At 37.4% G+C, this 9,646-nt stretch overlaps 1 pseudogene; it reads right to left on the bottom strand.

The window, feature by feature from the left end:
* Window positions 1-7,001: 7,001 nt before the first annotated feature.
* On the bottom strand, window positions 7,002-8,381 carry LOC105980588 (annotated as a pseudogene).
* Between the last annotated feature and the right edge of the window lie 1,265 nt (window positions 8,382-9,646).

The raw sequence follows: 9,646 nt of genomic DNA, 5'->3' as shown, positions 1-9,646 counted from the left end.
GGGAACCATTAGGTCTACCTTAGACCTTGGTCTATAGTGCTCCATTTTTCTACTCTTCTTAAATCCTCTTTTTACCTTTCTTCTATTTTTTTCTTTCTAATCAGCTTTATTAGTAAAAAAAATTATGCTGGATTTCTTATGTGATATCTTTCTATGAAATCTGATTGTGTTAGCTTACTTTCACTAGTTCCTCTCCATACAATTATGCTCCAACACGGCTATGGTCCCTGACCACATAGAGAGACTGGGCTGATAACTTTTCCTTGTTAAACATATTATTATGTACTATTTTTTATGTGCATGCCTTCTCCAGCCAGAGATAGTGTACTATCTACAAGTTCATTTCTTTTTGTTTTTCTTGGACACTTTTGTACAACTATTTAATCTTTCAAGGGGCTTATAACTTAAACTACAAGAGGTAAGGAGCCAGGCTTATGCCTAGCTTGAGCCTAGCTACTCTGGAGGCTTATATCTGAGGATCACGGTTCAGAGACAGTCTGGGCAGGAAAGTCTGTGATACTCAGACCTCCAATTAACCACCAGAAAACTGGAAGTGGTGCTGTGGCTCAAAGCTGTAGAGTGCTAGCCTTGAGCATAAAATCTCTGGGACAGAGCCCAGGCATTAAGCTCAAGCCCTATGACCATCACCATCACCACCAACACCAACAAAGAGATAAGGAATGACTAAAATTGCAAAAGGAAGCTGTCAAAATTTCCAGAAAGTGTTTTGCTAAGAATCGTCTTCTAGAATCTTAGCCTCATGCATACAATCATACTATACTGGACTGAAATTAATTCTTCTAGTTATTTGAGATCTACTCCTATACCAAGCTTCTAAAATTTCACTAACAATGACAATATATGGTCAACTGATTTTTGTCCTTAGTAGGACTGAAATTGCCACTGGATTATCTTCAATATGTGGACTGTGTATGTGATTGTTTAAAAATAAATTGCCTCCTGACATTTCTGACTCTATAGGTAATGTTAAAAACTCTTTTTTCCTGACTCTATAGGTAATGTTAAAAACTATTTCTTTACTGCATAAGAATTCCATTTTGTAAAGAACACTCTATTTTCTTCCTCTCATAAATAAATTGTAGCTGCAAGTGTAGTGCAATAATAGAGGATATGTATGCTTATGATATTGGGCTTGATACTAGCACTGAATTTAATATATTTATACACAAAGATATCTTGATTATGTATGTTTACATATATATCTTGACTATATGTTTATATGTGCTCATGGTAGAAAACTGCCGATTGGATTTTTTTCTTTTAATATATAAATTTAATATGTAAATTCTTTCGTATTTCAGTAGCAAATATTGGCTTGAAGGCTTACTCCATGTATCACATTCTTTACAAATCCTTTTAGGCATAATTCTCCTGATCCTGTTTTCTGAAGGAGAAAAGGATGATGTGACTCATTCAAGGCCAGAAAGCTGATAATGACGAGCTAGTGTTCAAATTCATTGTGCATCCAGGGAGGAAATAGATGAAAGAAAGGAGGACTATGGAGGAAGAAAGAGAACTGCTGGAGAGTTTTTTTTATCATGGATCCCAAAGCGGGTATTCTGTGGGAATGATGACCTCAACCAAGATGACCTCTGCCTCCAGCAGAGAGATAGTATGCATGGCTTCAATGCCCAACTAGAACAAGGCATACGGCTCTGCAGAATGGTCCCTTAACATTGTACTTTTATATCAAGATCATAATTTTTGGAATCATAAAACACTGAATTTGGAAGCTAGACCTAAAAATAAGTATATCAATAAATATGTATGATGTATTTGTATTCATAATAATGGAGTATTTTAGGGAATTAAGGAGAGGAGATAAAAATGATAGAAAGCTAATAATCTCAGTATAAATTGCATCTGCTTATTAAAATGCTATAGTGAAACCTATTGAAAGTTAACAAATAGTAAGAGGAAGAGCGATAGGTAAAGAGAAAGAAATAAAGGGGGGGTAAATCTGCCTGTGTAAAATATTACAATTGATAATATACACTTTAAAACATAAATGACAGGAATGTAAAACAAGTCTGTAGTGGGGTGGGCATCACTGGAAGGAGAAAGGATGATTGAAGAGAGTGGATTTGGTCAAAGTGATTTATATTCTTGTATAAAAATAGAACAATAAAAATCTGCTGAAATTTTTGGGGAATGGGGGAGGTAAGGAAGTGGGAGAGAAATGAAAAGGGTGAATTAATAAAGACACATTGTAAGCATGTATGAAAATATTACAAGGAAACTCCCCTGTATAACTAATATATGATAATAAAAGTGTTTAGAAAAGAATATAATTAGAGGCTAATTATCCCAGTTAATAACTTCAATCTGATGAAAACATTGCTATTATAGCAGTGTATTAAACATTTATATTTATTTTGATACTTATCTCAAATTTAATTTCTGAAGCTATGTCTAAATGCCTAGTATGTAGTTTTCTTTTCTTTTCTTTCTTCCTTCCTTCCTTCTTTCCTTCCTCCCTCTCTTTCTCCTTCCTTCCTTTCTTTTTCTTTTTCTAGTACTGGGGCTTGAACTCAGGGCCTAGATATGTCCCTGGGCTCTTTTGTTCAGGACTAGTGCTAAAACACTTGAGCCACAGCACCACTTCCAGCTTTTTGGGTTATAAACTAGAGATAAGAGTCTCATGGACTTTCCTACCTGGGCTAGCTTTGAACCATGATCCTCAGATCTCAGTCTACTGAGTAGCTAGGATTACAAGACTGAACCTCTAGTGCTGGTTGTTCTTTTCTTTATATTCATGATAGTACATGTTTACACGGTATTCTTAAATGTTTTTGGTTTGAAATTTGCTCTGAAGTACATGATTTCATAAAGACATGCTAGCTTATTGAAGACACATAATGATATGTGTAGTGTGCACTTCTATAAAAACCTTGGTACCAAAAAGCAAAATGTGACTCATAATCAGGACATCATGTATGCTGAAGACCATAATGTAGTCAACAACACAGTCTGGTGGACATTGAATCAAATAAAAGCCTGTCTCAGTCTTAATTGACTATTGCAATTGCTTGCATTGACCGAGAAAATCCAATTTATTTTCATCAAATCCAAATTTTTAATAATACTTATGACTAAAAATGCTGAAATTGAATCCTAGAATTATTTTTTTTCTTTTTGTGTGTGTACCAGTCCTAGGATTTGAATTCTGGGCTCAAGGCTAACACCTACCACTTGAGCCATAGCTCTACTTTTGGCTTTTTGGTGGTTGATTGGAGATAAGAGTCTCGTGGATTTTGCTGCCTGAGCTGGCTGTGAACCTAGCCTCTGAGTAGCTAGGATTACAGGCACAAGCCGCCAGTGCCCTGCCCATCCCAGTTATGAAAGTCTTTTTGGCACTTTTTTCTACAGTTCTCATTCCCTCATCTCCAGGAATATAGATGAGAGCAGAGAATTTTAACCTTTGCATATCAGACAGAATGATAAATGGGTCACAAGAATTGAGTCCAGGCCTGTCAGATGTGATATGTAGTAGGAAATCCAGTTTGATTGCCATGACAGATTGTAGTCTATCTAGGAAGAGGTCTGGGAGGTCAAGAGTAAGGATGCGTGGCATGGCAGCAAACCATGTGTTTGGCAAGACAAGAACAGTGGGATAAAATCGAATCCTTGCTCCATTGTAACAGCCTAAGCAAAGCTGCAGCAGTCACAAGAAGAGAGGGACAGAATCCTCTGTGGGCCAGAGACCCTTGGGGCTGCTAGTGGAGTTGTGTTTCAGGTACTTAAGGAGGAAGCACAGTACTCAGCTTGGGTGTTGTGATGTGGGAGGCCAGGCCAGCATTTCTGGTAATGACTGGGTGCTAGTGGCTCACACCTATAATCCTAACTACTCAATAGGCTGACATCTTATGATCAAGTTTTGAAGCTAGGCTGAGCAAACAAATCCATGAGATTATTTTTATTATCTCCACTTAACCAGCAAAAAGCTAGAAATGAAGGTATGGCTCAAGTGGTGAGCACCAGCTGTGTGAGGCCCTGAATTCAGGTCCTAATACTAGCAAAAAAATAAAAATAAAAACACAAGAACTATGAAAGGGTTTCAAGAACAAAACCTCATAAAAATTATGCTCCAGTAACACATATATATTTTCCTTAAGAATTTTGGAATATATTTTGGATTGAATATTTTCTAATAATTTTAATAGTAGTAATAGTATTGTATTTTATTTTCTATTGATACTCAAACATATTCATTTATTCTGTAATGTCTGGTCTATTGTTAATTCCATTCACTGTTTTCCTTGTTAAATGTAAACTTTGAATTAAATTAGTTTACATATACAGGAAAATATTAGAGAAAGATGAAGAAGTCATAAGAACCTTGGCCCAAAGTACTCAGTTTAGCCATCTTAGAGAATGATAACTATTGAAAAAAAATTAAATGAAACATTTCTCTTTTTTATTTGTCAGTGGTAGAGCCTGAAGTCTGGGTCTGGGCTCTGTCCCCCAGCTCTTTAGCTCAAAGTTAGCACTCTACCACTTGAGCCACAGCACCACTTCCAGCTTTTTCTGTTTATGTGGTGCTGAGGAATTGAACCCAGGGCTCATGCGTGTGAGCCACCTTCCCAGCCTGAAACATTTCTTTGTTTCAATATAAAACCTGACTCCTACAAGAGCATATGTGTTTTTCTACTTGGACATTAAAGCCTTGGTTTCATCAAACATTTGAGACCAAGAAGTCTCTTGAATAAACGTTGCATTGATCTGTAACAGATACTATACAGAAGCAAAAGCACCAGTCTTAGGACAAACATTGTAATCTACTGCCAGAATAGCCAGAAAAGAGTTGGAAAATAATCATATTGTTTAAGGAGCCAGGGCATTTTTGCAATGAAGATTTGAACAGAAGTAAACAAAATTGACTTACTTTAATGCACATTGGTTATACATGATAGGGCAGAATAAAATGAAGCTATCAAAGATTTGGGATAGGAGGAGGAGAGGGTCCAGAGAAAGTTTTGCAAGTTCTTGGTTGGTTGATTCTAAAAGCAAAATGGATGTTACACTGATGATAAACCTTAAACATGCAGAAAAGGAATGAGAAGTTTTTTTCTTTTACTTTGTTGATTTAGCTAAAAGATTCTGCACTTAATCTGTTATGATCTCTTCATTCATTGCCTTGTCCTCCTGTAATTTAGTTGAGGACATCTTAGAGCTCCTTTCTTACCTTGTAAATCATCTCTGTGCTATAGGTATTTTTAGTAAGGCCCTAATTTCCATATAATCCCTACTTTTGAACTATTTCTGAACAACTCTATAGAAATTTTCTCTTCATAATTCTACTTTCTTTAAAAAATTTCTTCAAAGGATATGCAAAGGCATCCCAAACTGCACTGTGTATAATTAGTTCTGTGTCCTTTAGCATCACATAAATTTTTCTCACCCTGAGAACAGGCTAAGGAGACCTATGTACAACAAGATTTCTTTTTTCTGGTCTGTCATGGGGCTTGAACTCTGAGCCTGAGTGCTGTCCCACAGCACCACTTCAGGTTTTCTGGTGGTTAATTGGAGATAAGAGTCTCACAGACTTCCTGCTTGGGCTGGCTTTGAACTGTGATCCTCATATCTAAGCCTTTTGAGGAGCTAGGATTACAGGCATGAGCAAACAGAGCCCAGCTTCAATAGGATTTCTTTCTTTTTTTTTTTCCAATAGGATTTCTTAAAGACACTTAGAAGATGTTTCATTGTTTGGATCATCAAGTACAATTGTTCTAAGATACAAAAGGGAAAGTTTAAGTTTACATTAATTAAAGCAATACATTCCAACTCATTGTAATGCATCCCATACATTTTCATTTTCATTTTCAGCTTATTTTATGGGATAATAGAGATTGAACTGAGGATGTCACATGCTGTGAAAGTGTTCAACTATATTCTTGAGCTATTATTATGCACCTGAAGAACCAAGGAATCTCACTTTATATGTGGCACTCTGCTCTGTAGCTGAGAATATAATTTCTAATTTGAAACACAAGCACAGATACATTCCACAGACATATGAACAAAATGGCTATAACCTTAGCTTTCTTTATGATCAAATAGCTGGCCATCAATATATTTTTCACTATTGTTAAAGTTTGAAAAAAGTAGATGTGATTACCCTTATACATCCATGAGAGCAAAAAATAAATCCAACAAAGTGCACAGATTTATTATAAATAGAAGTTTAAAAATACAAGACAAACAATTACCAAAAGAACTCTATAGCAGTTTAGAGTTTTTGTAATTTTTCCACCTCTCTAATTTTAACATCCCTTCTGTTTTAGTGCAGTTACAAAGAATAAAACAAAACAGTTTTGCAAAAATTGTTTTAGAATGGTGAAAGGGTGATATCATTGAAGATGCATTACACTTATAAACTGACATGTCGAATGGTAACCCCTATGTGCAACCATTTAAAGACAAGAAAAATATGATTAAAATGTTTCAATTAGGTGTTGAGGGCTCACATTTGTAATCCTGGCTATTTAGGAAGCTAAGAGCAAAAGGATAGAAATTGGAAGTTGCCTTAATAGAAGACTTCTGTTGATAATAGCCAGCAACAAAACAGGCTCAGGTGTGGTTCAAATGATAAAGTACCAGCCAATCAAGTGCTAGGCTGATCTAGGTAAAGCAGAAATAAAAGAAGTTATCAGAAAGCACCATACTACTTGTCATATCATGAAAGAATCAGATATATAGGAAAGTACATTATGCAGTATTATCTTTATATAGGAAAAAGGCCACCATCTAATAAAAATAAAAACCAGATTGGGCCCATTTTAGGTGAGAATATGAGTCTCAATATAAAGAAAAGTCCACAAACTTATGTTGCATACTAAAAAAAGAAAAAGAAAAAACAGGGCAGGATAACACTCTCTATGGCATAGGAAGAAAAATAATAGAAAGAAGGTAGTGTGTAGAGACAAGAGAATGAGAAAGAGAGCAATAGAGAGACAGGGCAAGACCACCTAAAGTTTTGTTCAGTGTGTAGTTCTCTTCAGGGTTCTTTTTAGAGCAATTTTGACATCCTTGTTCCTAAGGCTATAAATGAGAGGGCACAGCATAGGCACCAAAAGAGTATAAAATACTGAGAAAAAATTCCCCCTGGCCCAAGGACTCATTCGATTTGGGCTTGACATAAGCAAGTAGCCCAAAACCATAAAATAAGCGAACAGCAGTTATGTGAGAAATACAGGTGCTCATAGCTTTGAACCAACCCTTACCTGATGACATGTGCATGACATTAAAAAGAATTTAAAAAATAGGAGATTAAGATAATGAGGCTGGATAAAATGACAGCTATACCTATAACAACAGAACTCACAAGCTCATCGACAGAAGTACTGTTGCAAGACAGCTGGAGGAGCAGGAAGATGTCGCACATGTAATGGTTAATAATATTAGAGTCACAAAAGGCGAGCCTGACCATGCACCCTGTGTGGACCAGAAACAAACCCCATTAAGTATGAACCAAACATCAGCAGAGAACAGGTGCTAGGAGACCTGATGACCGTGTACTGCAGGGGCTGACAGATGGCCACGTAGCGATCGTAAGCCATAGGAGTCAGCACATAGGACTCGAAGTTGACAAGGAAAAGAACAGCTGTGTGATGCATCCAGTCTAGGAGATGGTGTGCCTCTCTGAAATAAAGCCTAGCAGCATTTCAGCGGTAAAGACGAATAACAGAAATCCATGCAAGACAGATTGAAGAGGAAGAAGTACGTGGGAGTATGAAGATTTGAGTTCAGGCAAAGTAGATTTAGTAAACTCAAGTTTCCAAGCACCGAGATAATATAGTTCACCAAGAACAGGAAAAAGAGGGACAATTGAAGCTCAGGTTGGTCTGTCAATCCCGTAAGAAGAAAAAACTCTGTCACTTAAGAGTCATTTTCCTTAGCTGCGTTCTGGAGGAACAGTGGTAGAAGGTGACATTAACGATGAATCCTTCTTCTGTTACCCAGAATGGAGAAGATTGCAGCTGCTTGTTTTCAAGCTCAGGGTTGTCTGAAGACAATCAGCAAGAAATCAAGTAAGACTTCCTAATATCTGATGAGTCTCTCCAACCCATGCTGTATGTCATGGGATTAAAATGTGATTCCACCTTCCATGTCTCTTCACATAAGTTTCCTTCCTTCACTGGAGTCTTTTCTAGGACTTCAAAGAACCACAATTGATTTTTCTCAGAAACCACAATTTACATAGCTTTGGTTTGAAGGAAACTTGTGAACACAAAGGCAATTCTATGCTTACCTTCATTCCTCCATAAAGCTTTCACTGTTACTGGACCTCTAAAACCTGCCCTTCTCACTGTGTGGAAGAGTCCAAGTTTCTGCAAGAGGTACACTGGGGAATATGCCATGATTTCTATTTAACAATTTCTCCAGAAAATTCTTCACCACAAGAAAGAGAACAGATGCTTATATGAGCTTCCAGATATCCCTTATTCATATGAGGATCTCGTTTATGCCCCATACTTCTGAAAAAAATGTATTAGAGGCTCAGAGAATGATTCTCTTTGATAATTTCCTCTGAGACTGGCTGAACCTCTTGAGGATAGGAATTACTAAGCCTGTGTTTACATTCTAATCAATAGACCTAACGATCAATCTCTTGAGGAACTTTGAGCTGCAAGTATAGTTTCCAACTAGGAATACGTAGTCCCTTGCAGGGATAAAAGTAGATAGGATACAAGAACCCATCCAGGGTATCTTCTTTCCTACACACCTCTGGGATCACATTCGCAAATATTAGGTCATAGGTTGATACTCTGTAAATAGATAGCTAGTTCAGAGATGGAAAGAATGGGAATAGGCACTCAAGGCAGACTGATTTTTAAATCCAGAATTTTCTAGTTCCTAACTATGAGAATATAGACAAATGATATAACTTCTCTGATGCTGGTTTATGTATATTTATATATTTATTTATTCCTATGTATATTAACACAGTAAGGCTCTTAAAAGGGGTCTGTGTTTATGACTCAGTAGCAGAGATGTTGTCTAAGTACACAAATCCCTGGGTTCAATCCAAGTACCAAATCCAATCCCAAAATAAAAATACAATGGCATGAAGTAGGATGGAAAGTATGAATCATGGAATCAAATATAATAACATAAAAAATAAATCGAAAGATCTATCTCTATCACAATACATCTGCCTGGCCTTCTGTTCGTTCTGGATGGATATCCTGGGTAGGTGAGGAGCAGTTCCCTGCTTTATTCCAGGCATAGGTTTAGGATCTGGATCAGCCACTAGGTGAGGACTTCAGAGAGAATGGCTGTCAGTGCCAGATTCGGGATCAGATCAAGACTAGAATGGCAGATGGTGACTACCTTCGAGTCTGGACTGAGAGAGGCCAGTGACTCAGAGGCCCAGACTCCTGCCATAAATTGTTACAGCCCGCTATGCCTCCTGGTGCCTCAGGGCAGGAAGTTTCTGGTCACTGATGACTTTGATCAGTCCAGGTCAATTTAGCACTCACTTTCTCCAATCTGTCTTCCTCTCCTCTCCTCTCCTCTCCTTTCCTTTCCTCCCATTTCTTTCCTTCCTATCCCTTCCTTCCCATTTCTTTCCTTCCTACCCCTTCCTTCCTCCCTCCCTCCCTCCCTCCCTCCCTCCCTCCCT

The sequence above is a fragment of the Dipodomys ordii genome, unplaced genomic scaffold, assembly GCF_000151885.1.
Source record: "Dipodomys ordii isolate 6190 unplaced genomic scaffold, Dord_2.0 Scaffold10, whole genome shotgun sequence".
NCBI classification, from domain to species: domain Eukaryota; kingdom Metazoa; phylum Chordata; class Mammalia; order Rodentia; family Heteromyidae; genus Dipodomys; species Dipodomys ordii.
Note: the sequence above shows the minus strand (reverse complement) of the source record. Positions and strands in the feature narration are given on the sequence as shown.